This window comes from Pleurodeles waltl, chromosome 7 (assembly GCF_031143425.1).
Source record: "Pleurodeles waltl isolate 20211129_DDA chromosome 7, aPleWal1.hap1.20221129, whole genome shotgun sequence".
Classification (NCBI taxonomy): domain Eukaryota; kingdom Metazoa; phylum Chordata; class Amphibia; order Caudata; family Salamandridae; genus Pleurodeles; species Pleurodeles waltl.
The window spans coordinates 12,420,270-12,437,838 of NC_090446.1; positions in this window are offsets into that span (position 1 = coordinate 12,420,270).

Genomic DNA, 17,569 nt, shown 5'->3' on the forward strand with positions numbered 1-17,569 from the left:
TCTCTCCTCCCTCCTGTCTGTTAGCTCCCAGGACACAGGTTCCTTGATGAGATCCTGCTCCCTGCTCTAGGATCCACCCCTGCTTCCAGCATGTTGTTGGCCCCCTCCAAACGGAGTCCCAGATTCGCATCAGTCTCTAGGATCAGCTCCTCATCCTCCTCCACATTATCCTGCTCCTCCTCTGGGGTCTCAGCCCTATGCATGACTAACCTCTGCCCAGGTTCTCAAAGCCTTCTGCAGTTCCACCTTCCGAGTGAAGTCTTTAGTGGATACTTGAAACCCCTTGAAAAAAATCCTTAAGCTGGACCACAGTATAGGACTCCAACTTGGCCAGCCCCAAATTAACTGGTGCAGGTGCTGCTTCTCCAGATAGAGACACGGTTTCAGCAAAAAAACAAAAAGCCAATTTAGGGAGAATTGAAACGGGCTCAAATTGGTCTTTAGTATAGAGTAGTAGTGAACACAGAGTTACTAAATGTATTGCACAAAGACAAGTCATATCTCACCACTGATCACCAGTGTTAAAAATTGGGGTTTCTGGTAGTCAGAGTATATAACTTGTATAAGCAGGAACCACCACGTCTAGTAAGGGTAAGTCAGATACACACCAAAGATTACCTGTGCTCACCCTCTGGTAGCTTGCCACTGAGCAGTCAGGCTTATCTAAAGAGGCAAGTAAAATATTTGTGCAACACATACACACACAGTCACGCACAGAGAAACATAATGAAAACACCACAAAAAGACTCCACACAGGTTTAGAACAATAGATTATTATATTCTGAACACAACAAGACCAAAAGAACAAAAATCCAATAAGTACAAATCAAGATATGAATTTTAGAAGAATAAGTGTAAAAATAGGGCACAGAAGCAAATAGTTCTTTATCCGTTACTTGAGATCACCCTGCACAGAGGCAAAGTTAACAGTTCAGGCCACACACGATGGAAGGCAGGCCGGTGACACAAGCCACTCAGGCCCAGTGAACAGAGCACCTTGATCCTGGTCGCAAACATGAGATGGGGGTAGATGCGTCAATGTCACTCCCGCTGTCAGGGGATGCGTTGATTTTTCACATGTGTTTATGGCAATAAAAGCATCAAAGCTGTGATGCGTTGATTCTGAAGTCAATGCACCAGTTGCTGCTTTCAGCACAGGGCATGCATTGGTCGATGACACAGTTCCGGAGATGATGCTCTGCCCTCAAGTGTGATGTGCTGGTTTTACTCCTGCAAGAGGGTTGATGCATCGGTTGCCACTTCTGGCAGGCAGGAAATGTGTCAGTTTCACTGGTACAAGTATCTGGATTCACTTCCAGTGAACTAGGCACAGGAGCAAGGGTAGAGACATTGATATCCATGGGTCTCGAGCAAGAGGAGGTAAGCTAACAAGCCCTTTGAGATCATTTGGGTTGCAAGGCAGAGTCCAGCTCTTCCTCAGCAGGATCAGAGAGCAGCAGGCAGCAGGACAGCACAGCAGAAAATCAGTCCTTCCAGGTCAGCAGTGCAGCTGAGTAACAGTCCATGATGCAGCACAGCAGTTCTTCTGACAGAGTCCAGTTGTAGGCCCAGACGTGTCTGATTTGGTGGGGTCAGAGTCCCAGGGCTTAAACTCAGTTTTGCCTTTAAAGTAGGGGTGAAGCCCTTTTTTCTCAACCCTTGCTCCCGACTATCAGTAGGGAGTAATCAGCCCTTTGTGTGGATACAGGGCATTACCTATTCAGGTGTAAGTGTCAGCCCTTCCCTCTTTTCCTGCTCAGGAAGAGCAATCAGAATGCAGACGAGGGCTCAGACACACCTAACCTTCCTGTGTTTCTGGCTGTCTAGAGGGAATGCACATGGTGTAGCTGTCACCCACCCAGATATGTATTGAAGACAGGGTGCAGGCACAGAGAGCTCTAGGAGCAGTCAAATGTCCACTTTAAACGTGGCATTTCTAAAATAGTAATGTTAAATCCAACTTTATGAGTAAAGACGATTAATCATTACCATCCCAATGATGTGAAACATGATATACCTACTTCTTCTCAATCAGGAGTTACAGCTTTAAAGTTTAATAAGGGATTCCCAATGTTAACCTAAGAGAAGATTAGGCTTCACAGTAACAAAAAACAAATGTAGGTGTTTTCACTAGTAGGACATGCAAAACTTACAAGTACATGCTCTACCTTTTACTTACACAGCACCCTGGCCTATGGGCTACCCAGGGCCAGGAAACGTCCTTTATGCCAAATTTTTTATAACGAAGTCCTGGTTAACGAAAGTGGAACAACGCTTTTTATAATCACGACTTCGTTATTTTGTGTCTTACCTACGCATGTCCTGAACAACGAACATGCGTGGTTAAGGTACAAACAAGGGAGTCGGCTGAGGAGGACGACGCAGATGACGAGGCGACGACTCAGGTAAGTGGGGGGTTTTAGGTTTTGGGGTGGGGGGTGTTTTTGGTTTTGAGGTGGGGGTGGGGGGTCAGGGGGTTTTAGGTTTTGGGGCGGGGTTGGGGGGTGGGCGTTTTTGGTTTTGGGGAGGGGGTGGGGGGTCAGGGGGTTTTAGGTTTTGGGGTGGGGTTGGGGGGGTGGGGCATTTTTGGTTTTGGGGAGGGGGTGGGGGGCCAGGGGGTTTTAGGTTTTGGGGCGGGGTTGGGGGTGGGGCGTTTTTGGTTTTGGGGAGGGGGTGGGGGGTTTTAGGTTTTGGGGCGGGGTTGGGGGGGTGGGGCGTTTTTGGTTTTGGGGAGGGCATTGGGGGTTGGGGGGTTTTAGGTTTTGGGGTGGGGTTGAGGTGGTGGGGCGTTTTTGGTTTTGGGGAGGGGTGGGGGGTCAGGGGGTTTTAGGTTTTGTGGCGGGGTTGGGGGGGTGGGGCGTTTTTGGTTTTGGGGAGGGGGTGGGGGGTCAGGGGGTTTAAGGGTTCGGGGTGGGGTTGGGGGTGGGGCGTTTTTGGTTTTGGGGAGGGGGTGGGGGGTCAGGGGATTTTAGGTTTGGGGCGGGATTGGGGGGGTGGGGCGTTTTTGGTTTTGTGGAGGGGGTGGGGGTCAGGGGTTTTAGGTTTTGGGGTGGGGTTGGGGGGTGGGGCGTTTTTGGTTTTGGGGAGGGGGTGGGAGGTCAGGGGGTTTTTGGTTTGGGGCGGGGTTGGGGGGGTGGGGAGTTTTTGCTTTTGGGGAGGGGGTGGGGGTCAGGGGTTTTTAGGTTTTTGGGTGGGGTTGGGGGGGTGGGGCTTTTTTGGTTTTGGGGAGGGGGTGTCGGGGTTTTAGGTTTGGGGCGGGGATGGGGGTGGTGGGGCGTTTTTGGTTTTGGGGAGGGGGTGGGCGTCAGGGGGTTTTAGGTTTTGGGTTGGGGGGTGGGGCGTTTTTGGTTTTGGTGAGGGGGTGGGGGACAGGGGGTTTTAGGTTTTGGGGCGGGGTTGGGGGGTGGGGCATTTTTGGTTTTGGGGAGGGGGTGGGGGTTCAGGGGGTTTTAGGTTTTGGGGCGGGGTTGGGGGGGTGGGGCGTTTTTGGTTAGGGGAGGGGGTGGGGGTCAGGGGGTTTTAGGTTTTGGGGCGGGGTTGGGGGGGTGGGGCGTTTTTGGTTTTGGGGAGAGGGTGGGGGGTCAGGGGGTTTTAGGTTTTTGGGTGGGGTTGGGGGGTGGGGCGTTTTTGGTTTTGGGGAGGGGGTGGGGGTCAGGGGGTTTTAGGTTTGGGGTGGGGTTGGGGGGGTGGGGCGTTTTTGGTTTTGAGGGGGGTGGGGGTCAGGGGGTTTTAGGTTTTGGGGTGGGGTTGGGGGGGTGGGGCCTTTTTGGTTTTGGGGAGGGGGTGGGGGGTCAGGGGGTTTTAGGTTTGGGGCGTGGTTGGGGGGGTGGGGCGTTTTTGGTTTTGGGGAGGGGTGGGAGGTCAGGGGGTTTTAGGTTTTGGGGCGGGGTTGGGAGGGTGGGGCGTTTTTGGTTTTGGGGAGGGGGTGGGGGTCAGGGGGTTTTAGGTTTTGGGGTGGGGTTGGGGGGGTGGGGTGTTTTTGGTTTTGGGGAGGGGGTGGGTGGTCAGGGGGTTTTAGGTATTGGGCTGGAGTTAGGGGGTTGGGGTGAGGCATGCAGGATCAATGGTGCCTATTACTAATGCTTTTATCAGGAATGTCTTTACAACGAAATATCGTTGTTAAGGCATTCGTGGTAAAGGCATTAGTAGTAACAACGAGGTTGGTGCTCCGACCTCGTTGTTAAGGCACTCTTTGTTTTGGAAGTCGGTGTTCCGTCGTACAACCCCCAGGGCCTATCGTAGGGGTGATGTGTTATAAACAGGGAGTTTAAGGCTTGGCAAATGATTTTAAATACCAAGTCGAAGTGGCAGTAAAACTGCACATACTGCCTCTGTAGTGGCAGGCCTGAGACATGTTTAAAGGGCTACTTGTGTGGGTGGCACAAGCAGTGCTTCAGGCCCACCGTTACCATTTAATTTCCACGGTCTGGGCACAGATAGTGCACTACACAAGGGACTTACAGGTAGATTAAATATGCCAATTGTGTATGAGGCAATGTTACCATGTTTAGAGGCGAGAGCACATCCACCTTAGCACTGGTTAGCAGTGGTTAAGTGCTCAGAGTCCTAAAGCCAACAAAAAGAAGGTCAGAAAGGAAGGCAAAACGTTTGGGGGTGACACTTCAGAATGGGCCATTTCCCAACACTGGCTGTCTGTCCACAGTGAACAACGATAAAGTGCTCCATGTCATGTCTCATTTTAATCTGTGGAGCAATAGAACAGCATTCATGTCACAGCTTAGTTGTGGGTTTCTGGAGATAACACACCTTAGCTACTTGAAGTGATATTTCGCCCAGTGTAACCCCAGGATACACAGTGTCTTGTAACGTGAATCAAGACATATGTTGACTCTCCCATGTCACTCGGGGAGCATAAACATCTCGAAACCCCTTCAGGAGTTGAATTATTCTAAGTACCGTGCAACCTGGTGTCTGGCCATAGCGTAGCAAGTCTTTTCCATAGAGGCTTAGAGGGATAATCTATCTTGATACCCATTGTCCCACTAAAGTCTCACACCCGTGCATCCACCCAATCCACTCCCCCCAGCTGACCCACCAGGAAAAGCAGCTGTGGGGATGGTGAACACCCTTGGCTAGTACCCCAGGAGGAAGTACTGAGGACCCTAACATATTTAGTAAAGGGTGGGCCAAAGACAATATTCTTTAGGTCTTGGAAGAGGAAGGACCAGTGCACCATGTCTAAGGCCTTCTACTAGGTGCAGTGCAGGTGTATTCTGGAGTTAATTGATGTTTCCTGGTGTCGCATGTAGACATCTGAGGCAGTGCACATTCCCCTTCCATGTTGGTCCATATGGACCAGTGTAGGAATTACCTTCAGTAATTGTTTAGCTAAACGTTCTGCTAAGATTTTGATCTCCCATTTTATAAAGGTATAGGTTGTTATAGCAAACAGTCAGTCAGGATTTCTCGGGTTTCAGTGTCACTGAGACTGTGGCACTTGGAAGACCCCCCCAAAGTCCTCTTTAAATGTTGTTAGGAGGTGAGGGAGCCCCATTCGACCTGAGGATCTCCAAGGGGATCCCATTGGGTTGGGGAGTTTTACACACCAGCATCCCACTAATGGCTTCCTGAATCTACTCAAGAATATCGCAAGATCTAACGTGAATCAGTTCTTTTTTTGGAAGTACTGACAGGCAAGACTTATTAAAGGGTTTTCAATCTCTATTTCTGGAGGGACCTTTATAACTGTTCATAGTAAGAGGCAAATGCTTCTGCAATTCCTAAGGAGGCAGTAATTAATTCTTTCTCTGTGTCTTAAATGCGCAGGAACACTCTCACTTCCAGCACTTGTAGGAAACTGGGTTACTGGTTGAGGGGGTGAAACCCTACGCAAGCAGCAACCACATTACTTGTCAGAGTGCAACACAAGCAAATCCCAAATTAACCTGTGCTTAACCCTCTGGCGGCTTGGCATAAAAGCAGCCAGACTAAACCTAGAAGCAAGGTGTAAAGTATTTATGCAGCATTCAAACAGTTATAAAGGGAAAACACAAGTGAGTCGCACAATTGGTGCTGCGGGCTAACTTACAGGCCTCGGTACATCAAGTGCACTTTACTAGGGACTTATAGGTAAATTAAATGTGCCAATTGGGTGTGAGCCAATTTCATCATGTTTAAAGAAGAGAGCACATACACGTTAGCATTTGTTAGCAGTGGTAAAGTTCATAGAGTCCTAAATGCCAACAAAAATGGGTCCAGAAAACAGGAGGGTGAAGGCAAAAAGTTTGGGGATGAGCCTGCAGAGATAGCCAAGTACACCATGTAACATTACAAATTAGTGCAAAAATGTTCTGCGCGAGTACATCTTTTTGTGACCAGAGTAGAACCTTGGTTTGTGAACAGTGAGTTCAATATTAAATCTGGGCATCTGTCAGAGGCACTGATGACAAGTATAGATGCCATTTATCACACAGATCAATAACGATACCACAGGGTACGTTATTTATTGGGTGCAATGCATAGCACCCTTTAAGAGTTTGTGGGGAATAGCTTGTGGATTTTGGTGTTTAACATACCAAAATCCGGACGATATGGTAAATACTGTATGCTTTACCCCTGATAAATTGTAGCAGGCTTGACCTGCCGAAAGTTAAGGGAGGCTGAGTTATTTAACACATCCAATAATTATTGGATGTGATAAATAATACCAAACTCATAATTCCGACCTGTGCGTACACAGAGGTTTACGCACACTTTGGAAAACACCGACCAACCCTGTGATTAGGCAGAGACGTTTACTAACGTTCTCTGTATGAGGACAAGCAGCAGCATGCACGTAAACACGCTCGTGAGCCCTGCTGTCACCAGGCAAGCACCAGGATGCACTAGTCTAGTGCTGCTGAGGAAGATGAGGTAACCATGCTTGTGAGCCCTGCTGTCACCAGGCAAGCACCAGGATGCACTAGTCTAGTGCTGCTGAAGAAGATGAGGTAAACACGCTCGTGAGCCCTGCTATCACCAGGCAAGCACCAGGATGCACTAGTCTAGTGCTGCTGAGGAAGATGAGGTAAACACGCTCGTGAGCCCTGCTTTCTCCAGGCGAGCACCAGGATGCACTAGTCCAGTGCTGCTGAGGAAGATGAGTTAAACATGCTTGTGAGTCCAACTGTCACCAGGCAAGCACTAGGATGCACTAGTCCAGTGCTGCTGAGGAAGATGAGGTAACCATGGTTGTGAGCCCTGCTGTCACCAGGCAAGCACCAGGATGCACTAGTCTAGTGCTGCTGAAGAAGATGAGGTAAACACGCTCGTGAGCCCTGCTATCACCAGGCAAGCACCAGGATGCACTAGTCTAGTGCTGCTGAGGAAGATGAGGTAAACACGCTTGTGAGCCCTGCTTTCTCCAGGCGAGCACCAGGATGCACTAGTCTAGTGCTGCTGAGGAAGATGAGGTAACCACGCTCGTGAGCCCTGCGGTCACCAGGCGAACACCAGTATGCACTAGTCTAGTGCTCCTGAGAAAGATGAGGTAACCACGATCGTGAGCCCTGCGGTCACCAGGCGAACACCAGTATGCACTAGTCTAGTGCTGCTAACGAAGATGAGGTAAACACGCTCCTAAGACCTGCTGTCACCAGGTGAGCACTAGGATGCACTAGTCCAGTGCTGCTGAGGAAGATGAGGTAACCACACTCGTGAGCCCTGCGGTCACCAGGCGAACACCAGTATGCACTAGTCTAGTGCTGCTAACGAAGATGAGGTAAACACGCTCCTAAGACCTGCTGTCACCAGGTGAGCACTAGGATGCACAAGTCTAGTGCTGCTGAGGAAGATGAGGTAAACACGCTCGTGAGCCCTGCTGTCACCAGGCGAGCACCAGGATGCACTAGTCCAGTGCTGCTGAGGAAGATGAGTTAAACATGCTTGTGAGCCCTGCTGTCACCAGGCAAGCACCAGGATGCACTAGTCTAGTGCTGCTGAGGAAGATGAGGTAACCATGCTTGTGAGCCCTGCTGTCACCAGGCAAGCACCAGGATGCACTAGTCTAGTGCTGCTGAAGAAGATGAGGTAAACATGCTCGTGAGCCCTGCTATCACCAGGCAAGCACCAGGATGCACTAGTCTAGTGCTGCTGAGGAAGATGAGGTAAACACGCTCGTGAGCCCTGCTTTCTCCAGGCGAGCACCAGGATGCACTAGTCTAGTGCTGCTGAGGAAGATGAGGTAACCACGCTCGTGAGCCCTGCGGTCACCAGGCGAACACCAGTATGCACTAGTCTAGTGCTCCTGAGAAAGATGAGGTAACCACGCTCGTGAGCCCTGCGGTCACCAGGCGAACACCAGTATGCACTAGTCTAGTGCTGCTAATGAAGATGAGGTAAACACGCTCCTAAGACCTGCTGTCACCAGGTGAGCACTAGGATGCACTAGTCCAGTGCTGCTGAGGAAGATGAGGTAACCACACTCGTGAGCCCTGCGGTCACCAGGCGAACACCAGTATGCACTAGTCTAGTGCTGCTAACGAAGATGAGGTAAACACGCTCCTAAGACCTGCTGTCACCAGGTGAGCACTAGGATGCACAAGTCTAGTGCTGCTGAGGAAGATGAGGTAAACACGCTCGTGAGCCCTGCTGTCCCCAGGCGAGCACCAGGATGCACTAGTCCAGTGCTGCTGAGGAAGATGAGTTAAACATGCTTGTGAGCCCTGCTGTCACCAGGCAAGCACCAGGATGCACTAGTCCAGTGCTGCTGAGGAAGATGAGGTAACCATGCTTGTGAGCCCTGCTGTTACTAGGCAAGCACCAGGATGCACTAGTATAGTGATGCTGAGGAAGATGAGGTAAACACGCTCCTGGGACCTGCTGTCACCAGGTGAGCACCAGGCCTCCTGAGACTTGCTGTCACCAGGTGAGCACCAGGATGCACTAGTCCAGTGGTGCTGAGGAAGATGAGGTAACCACGCTTGTGAGCCTTGCTGTTACCAGGCGAGCACCAGGATACACTAGTCCAGTGCTGCTGAGGAAGATGAAGTTAACATGCTCCTGAGCACTGCTGTCACCAGACGAGCCCCAGCATGTGCTACTCAAGTGCTGCTGAGGAAGATGAGGTTTATACACTCCTGAGCCCTGCTGTCACTAGACAACGCCCCAGCATGCACTAGTATAGTGCTGCTGAGGAAGATGAGGTAAACATGCTTGTGAGCCCTGCTGTCACCAGACGAGCACCAGCATGAACTACACTAGTGCTGCTGCGGAAGACGACGCAAACACTCCTCTGAGCCCTGCTGTCACCAGACGAGCACCAGCAGGCACTACTGAAGTGCTGCTGAGGAAGATGAAGTAAACATGCTCCTGAGCCCTGCTGTCACCAGACGAGCACCAGCATGTGCTACTCGAGTACTGCTGAGGAAGATGAAGTTAACACACTCCTGAGCCCTGTTCCCACCAGACAATGCCCCAGCATGCACTAGTAAAGTGCTGCTGAGGAAGATGAGGTAAATACGCTTGTGAGCCCTGCTGTCACCAGACGAGCACCAGCATGCACTAGAATAGTGCTGCTGAGGAAGATGAGGTAAACACGCTCCTGAGCCCTGCTGTCACCAGACGAGCACCAGCATGCACTAGTATAGTGATGCTGAGGAAGATGAAGTAAACACGCTCCTGAGCCCTGCTGTCACCAGACGAGCACCAGCATGCACTAGTATAGTGATGCTGAGGAAGATGAAGTAAACACGCTCCTGAGCCCTGCTGTCACCAGACGAGCACCAGCATGCACTAGTAAAGTGCTGCTGAGGAAGATGAGGTAAATACGCTCGTGAGCCCTGCTGTCACCAACGAGCACCAGCATGCACTAGAATAGTGCTACTGAGGAAGATGAGGTAAACACGCTCCTGAGCCCTGCTGTCACCAGTGAGCACCTGCATACCCCACTTTACTGCTGCTGTGGAAGACAAATTAAATACACTACTGTGCACTGTTCTCACCAGATAAACTCCGCCATGCACTCCTCTAGCGCTGCTGAGGAAAATGAGGTAAACATGCTCCTGAGCCCTGCTGTCACCAGACAAACTCCAGCATCTGCTAGTGTAGTGCTACTGATGAAGATGAGGTAAACACGCTCCTGAGCCCTGCTGTCATGAAATGAGCACTAGCATGCACTACTCCAGTGCTGCTGAGGAGGATGAAGTAAACACACTCCTGATCCCTACTGTCACCAGACACTGCCCTAGCATGTACTAGTATAGTACCACTGAGGAAGATGAAGTAAAAATGCTCCTGAGCCCTGCTGTCACCAGACGAGCACCAGCATGCACTACTCTAGTGCTGCTGAGAAAGATGAAGTAAATGCACTCCTGAGACCTGCTGTCACCAGACGAGCACCAGCATGCACTACTCTAGTGCTGCTGAGGAAGACAAAGTAAGCACACTTCTGAGCCCTGCGTGTCACCGCCGGGCTGGCTGCCATGCTGCCTGGGTCAGTCTGGGCACCAGGTTGTCCCTGGCCATCTGGTCGCCGGGTGGGTCTAGGCCATCTGGTCGGCAAGTCATCCCGGGCCATCTGGTCGCAGGGCTGGCTGACCAGGTGGATCACCGACTGGGTGACCAGATGGCCGGCAGGCTGGGCTGGCAGGCTAACTCCGACTTTTGTCTCCTACCGGGTTTCTGTAACGGGCATCCCGGCAGGCCAGTGTGGAGAGGGTGTGGGGCAGTCTGGGCTTAAGCCTCCTGTTCTGCCTGTTCCCGTGATCCAGGAAGGTGGAAGGCACCCGCCTAAAGGCAGCACACCGAGCCCACTGTATGGTGACGGCAGTCACTACCCAGAGCAGGGTGGCTGCAGACTGGAGAGTACTCTTGTGCTCCACCACCAAGTTCAGGCCTAGGGTAGTGACCAGCCCTGCATGAAGGCCTAGCTCCCCTCCTACCTTCCCACTGGGGGTCGAGCTGGAAGAGGAGCCCGGGAGAGCTTCTAGAAGCCCTCAGCAGGGTCCAGGCTGGACTTTAGTCAATCGTAGCACAGTTGGGCCTATTTGGTGACTTTAGGCTGCTTGGCTGGAAACACCAGGCCAAGCCAAATCCCGTCCCTGGTCAGGGCTTCCAAGCCTCAGAGCGCCCAGGATGGGGCTCTACAGGGACATGGACCCAGCAGACCTGGGTGTGCACGCCCACTGAGCCAGTCAGACCGGGTCTGCAAGCCACCCACTGGGTCCCAGGCTCCCTCCCTTGGGTCTCCATGTTGCAAAGCGTCCAGGATGGCAGGCGTCCCTGGCTGGGTCAGGAAACTATGACTGGGCCTGGCTGGGTGGGAAGGCTATGACTGGGCACCAAGTGAGCTCTCCGGCTGGCCGTGGGTGAAAGTCCCCCCTCTAGTCTGCCAACACCCACCCTCCCCAACTCTCACCCACCCCATCACCTTAATCCACAAATATAAATCAACCATTTACAAGTGCTTCTAGGTAAGTAAACCTTGTGGGATCTACACAAAACACACCACATATTATTCCCTTAGCGACCATTTTCCCAAATGATGTGACGGCAAGGTGTTCACTATGTAGAGAGTATGCATGGACTGTAAAAAGCAAAGATAAACACCAAAACATTATTGCACACGCACCCACTAGTCCATCTCAGGCATACTGTTTGGATTTGGAATGAGGGTAGGTAAATGGTTCATAAAAAATAACTTTATTCATCAATGCCTTTACAAAATAAAATCCGTAAACGGCATTGATAATTCAACGATTTACAAGTGCTTCTAGGTAAGTAAACTTTGTGGGAGCCACACAAAACACAACACATTTTATTCCCTGCTCTGATGACGCTGTCACGCGGTGTGCGTGCTGATGTCATCAGATTGCCATGGGGGCAGTGGGGTTTTGGGGGTAGCAGTGGAAGGTAGTCTGTTGTCATCCCTGTTGGGGGCCTATGGGTGGGTGGCCGACGGGGGGAGCACCAGCACTTCCCCTGTGGGTCTGTCCCAGGACGCAATGGTTACACCCTTAGCACAGCAACGCTGCAGCCGAGGACATAACCATTATGCCCTGGGCACAGAAGGGGTTAAGGTAAACCTTTTGCCCAGGCTATATTGAAAGACATTATCCTACAATTATGGCAGCACACACTAGGGAATTCTTTCAGTGAAATGGCCAAAGGAGAAAGTGCACATTGAAGGGAAAAAAAATATCTTATTTGAGTATCTCTTCAAACTTTCCTGAAGGTGAAGCTGTTAGTTTAATTATATCAACACAGCAGAGAAACCAGCAGCACATTGTTAAGAGACAGACAGTTGTGGAATTTTCCACAACCTAACTACATATGTAGATTAATATTAGCTGTTTTGCGTTTGAAATCACATATATGTATTGACATAAAGTCACTACTATCAAAACAAAATTATTATGATGTGTTTTAATGTGATTTTCTGGCTTAGAATCGCCAGACCTCAGAAGGTCCTCAAGTCTTCATGCTCTTTGTGTGTTTATATTTCTTGCCTGACACCACAAGCAGCAAGATGTGAACTGTTTATTTTGTATGAAAAGTTCCTCGTGAATAACTCGCTGGAGGAAGCCATTTTCTACTTCCCAAGGCTCTTCCTACTAACACAATGTTTTACATTCATTCACAATTGTTTTCTGCTGTTTATCTGACTAGTTTATTCTGACACCCCAGATGACATTTGGTCAGAAGGAGCAAATCAATATTCATGGAGTGGGTTAATGCTAAGTTGATAGGGTCATATGAAGTATTCAAAATATGAAAAAATATTTATAGTAATGCTCACACCATGAGACATTGTATTTTCCTGAAAATGTCTATATAAAGCGTTGAATTTGGGGGCTTAAACCCTTGAATTTGGGGGTGAGGCAGATCTTTTTGTCCTATACTAGGAATCTTGTGTGATTTTCTATTGATTTTCTTCACAATTGAAACCAAGTGCCCGATTACTATGGTAGGGTGTGGCCTGTTTTGCAGCTGGGATGACTGAGTAAATTACTTTCTTGCACTGATGGTGGTGCCACCTGCAAAATTTAGAAATATCCACTATCTGAGCAGACATTTCTAGGATTGTCAGAAACCGCTGTCACTGTGGTTCCTACCAATACTTTGTAAGTTGACCGACTGCTTAGTTGCATCAACTTGACAAAGCAGTGCAGCAAACTTACAATTTCTTTTATTTTCAAAAAGAAAATCCCACAGAGAGTGAGTTTCCTCCCATGGTGAGGTGGCATTGATGACTTTTCCTAGCAGTGACAGTATTGAAAATTTGCTCCATGCCAACCCATCTAAATTAGGTGAGCGGCGAACAGTCAAACCTCCTCTGGCCCTTACTCAGTCAGGCCACTGGAGGGATCTGACCACGGTGGAGAAGGCGTAGGCTCTACCGTCGTCAAACCTATGATCCGCCTGAATCAACATCAGGTGGGAGGCCCATAGTGTTGGTATTAAGGGAACGCAATCACCACTGCGACAGAGCTCCCTCTCCGCCAGCGTTTAAATTGTACCCTTTTACTATTTTCCTGATTTTGCTTATTATTGCATTATTTATATTAATGAGAGACTTTATTGGCAGATGTTTCCTCTGTATTTTAATTAGTTGCATCTGCATTATTCCCTAATTTCTGTATTGTACTTCAAATTGTAATGAACATTTATGGTTTTACTAAATTTCTGACCTCTGTCTCCCTTTTGAGTGAGTCCTTTCTTATTGACTGTATTTTGAAATGCTGTTTTGAATCTTGTCTTTAGAGACACTTTACCTCATAGAACTTGAGGTTAACACTGTCACCCACCCAGCAATTTAGGCACACAACTGTTAGGAGGATGATCTAAGTAACAGTACACAGAATATTTAAAACATGTAAAGGCTGCTTCTACAGAATGCCTAAATTGAAGCCTCATCCAAGATAGCTCTACCATAGTTCACTGTGAAAAAAGACTCATCCATAAATAGTTCTAAGAAACAAACTTAGGCACCCATTAGATAACCTGCAAGCCTCTGTAAATGAATTAACATGATCCTTCCACAGTTAGGGAGGGTTTTGAATGGTTTTGTCCTCGTGAAGATAACCATTCCACATCACAATCACGGATAAGCAGTCAGATCTTCAAGTAAACATTGAAGACAGACTGTCATAAAGGTAAGTCTTACCACATTTGTGTTTCGGGCTGCAGCACCTGTTCTCCGGAGGGCTGCGAGAAGGTAAGCCTGACCGTGCGCATTGGTGGGGCGGAGCACTAACGCCCCATTACACAAGCCACCACTGACTATGACTCCTCCTCCCCTGAAATATACACATTCCCCCAATAGTTGTGGGACTGGACTTAGGATAGTAAACTTCCCTCAAATGTACACACAGTTTCTCCAATATTGCAGATACAGCATACAGAACAGTAATTCTTACCACCCCACCCCGCAAACATATGCACTTTACACAATATTTGTAGGACAAGAATTAGAAAAGTAAATCTGACCCCCCTCCAAGTATGTACACTTCCGCTGTGTAAATGGGACATGATTAACTGTGGTAAGTGTCTTTTTCCCAGTGTTTCTGGGACTGGAGTTACAACAGTAAATCTGACACCCTCCTCTACCCCAAAATATACGACTTTCCCCCCAGTGTTTTTTGTCTTTCTGGCATCTATTATCCACACATACAATTATTCGTTTTTTTGCGTTTAGAATAGTAATAAATACATTTTAGTTTTTTAATTCAATTTCATGTAGTTTTTTATGTTGTCAATGTTTAAGTAATTTAATAAATAATAATAAAGTAAATATGTTTTTAAATGTCAAATGCCTCTTTTGTATTTGTTAATTAATATATTATATTTTGTAATCAATATTTTAGTAGCAGATATTTTAGATATATTCACTATTTTGACCTTGATATTTGTATAGGTAGATATCATTACAGTCAATATTTAGGACCACAACCAGCTCAAACGCCTACTCTTCCCTCAGGAATGCGTAGATTTGTATTTCACACTCCATCACTGCTGCGCTGTGGATATGTGTGTGATTTTCACTCCTAGTGACGTGAATATGTGAGCCTCACTCCCCTGCCCTCAGGAATGCGAATATTTGTATTTCACTCCCCCATCACCGCTGTGGATATGTGTGTCATTTTCCCTCCTAGTGCCTTGATGAATATCTGAGCCTCTCTCCCCTGCCCTCAGGAATGCGTAGATTTGTATTTCACACCTCCATCACTGACGTCGGTGTGGGTATGTGTGTGATTTTCACTCCTAGTGACGTGATCAATGAGTGATCGTCCCTCCCCTGCCTCTGCTGTGAAGTTTTCCTTCTGAAAGTGCCACCCGGTTTCCCTTCCCTCGTCTCCATGGATGTGTATATCAATTTACAACCCACGCCCTTGTTCTGCTATCCGTATAAATATGTATGTCCATTTTTACTCCCTCATTTTTCCTTCCCCTATGAATATGTAAATCTGTTTTACTCTCCTCTTGCCCCATCTCACAGCTGAAGCTAGCCCCCCATTAATGTGTATATCTGTTTTACTACCCGCTTCCTCCTACAAGTGCCCCCTATGAATGTGTATATCTCTTTTTTACTCCCCGCTCCCTCCATAGCTACCCCATGAATGTGTATATCTGTTCTACTCCCTGCTTCCCCCACAGCTGCCCCCTATGAATGTGTGTCTGTTCTACTCCCCACTCCCCCTCATAGCTGCCCCCATGAATGTGTATATCTGTTGTACTCCCTGCTCTCCTCATAGCAGCCCCCTATGAATGTGTATATCTGTTTGTCCCCGTTCCCTCCCCAGCTGCCCCTATGAATGTGTATATGTGTTTTACTCCCTGCTTCCTACACAGCTGATCCCTATGAATGTGGATTTCTGTTTTACTACCCGCTTCCTCCCACAGCTTCCTGCTTTGAATGTGTATATCTGTTTTACTCCCCACTCCCCCCACAGCTGATCCCTATGAATGTGTATATCTGTTTTACTCCCTCCCCAGCTGATCCCTATGAATGTGTACATCTGTTTTACTCCCCACTTCCCCCTCTGCCCCTGTGAATGTGTATATTTGTTTTACTTCCCGCTTCCCCCCTCTGACCCCTGTGACTGTGTATATCTGTGTTACTCCCTGCTCCCTCCCCAGCTGCCCTTATGAATGTGTATATCTGTTTTACTCCCCGCTCCCCCCACAGCTGCCCGCTATGAATGTGTATATCTGTTTTACTACCTGCTCCCTCCACAGCTGATCCCTATGAATGTGGATATCTGTTTTACTCCCTGCTCCCTCCCCAGCTGATCCCTCTGAATGTGTATGTGTTTTACTCCCCACATTCTCCCACAGCTGCCCCCATGAATGTGTATGTGTTTTACTCCCCACTCCCCCCACAGCTGCCCCCATGAATGTGTATATCTGTTGTACTCCCTGCTCTCCTCACAGCAGCCCCCTATGAACGTGTATATCTGATTTACTCCACGCCTCCCCTCACGGCTGCCTCCATGAATGTGTACTGTCTGTTTTACTCCCCACTTCATCCCACAGCAGCACCTATGAATGTGTATATCTGTTTTACTCCCTGCTTCCCCCCGCTGCTCCCGTGAATGTGTATATCAGTTTTACTCCCCGCTCCCTCCCCAGCTGATCCCTATGAAGGTGTATATCTATTTTACTCCCATCTCACTCCCTAGCTGATCCCTATGAAGGTGTATATTTCTTTTACTCCACGCTCCACCTCATAGCTGCCCCTATGAATGTGTATATCTGTTTTACTCCACGCTCCACCTCATAGCTGCCCCTATGAATGTGTATATCTGTTTTACTCCCTGCTCCCTCCCCAGCTGATCCTTATGGATGTGTATATCTGTTTTACTCCCCGCTCCCTCCCCAGCTGCCCCTATGAATGCGTATATCTGTGTTACTCCCCATCCCCCCCACAGCAGCCCCTATGGGTGTGTTCATCTATTTTACTCCCTCCCACAGCTGCCGCTATGAATGTGTCCATCCGATGTTCACTCCATCGGTTTTGGTGCCCTTGGAAGCGTGTACATGTGACCTTCACCCCCTGCCTCTCCTGTGAGGTGACCCCCTTGAAGTGGGTATATCTGATTTACTCCCTGCTTCCACCGCGAGGTGCTCCCTAGGAATGACTACACCTTTATCATTCATTTACCCATCCCAAGTGCTGCTGACCTTGGGACCGGCTGCTGCCGTCTCCAGCTGCCCTGCCCGGGGCACCTCAGAGAGGGTCTAACTATGGGGGTACCCACGACTGCAGCTTCTTGTGCGGTTTGTACCCTCAGGATTGTGAAAGCCTCTGTCACTGCTCACCCTCCCTCTGTGTAAACATGTGCGCCCCATCACGTATGTGCCATGTATCATGAAATGTGTCCATGTGCCTAACCCACGTCAAACAGCAATTTTGAGTCTTGCTAGTGGCAACTTTAGCTGTAATACATTTATTCAGCGAAAGGAGGCCATAGGTCTGCCCCCCTCAGCCTTTGGCTGCTGTAAGTGTCACTCATCCCAGGATCCGCCCACATTCGTCAGTCATTGGTTGATTGTAACTGTCATTCTTTTATTTTTCAGCTGTGGCATCCCTCATAAAGCGCGGTTCTCCAGGAGGTGCCACACCAGCGCT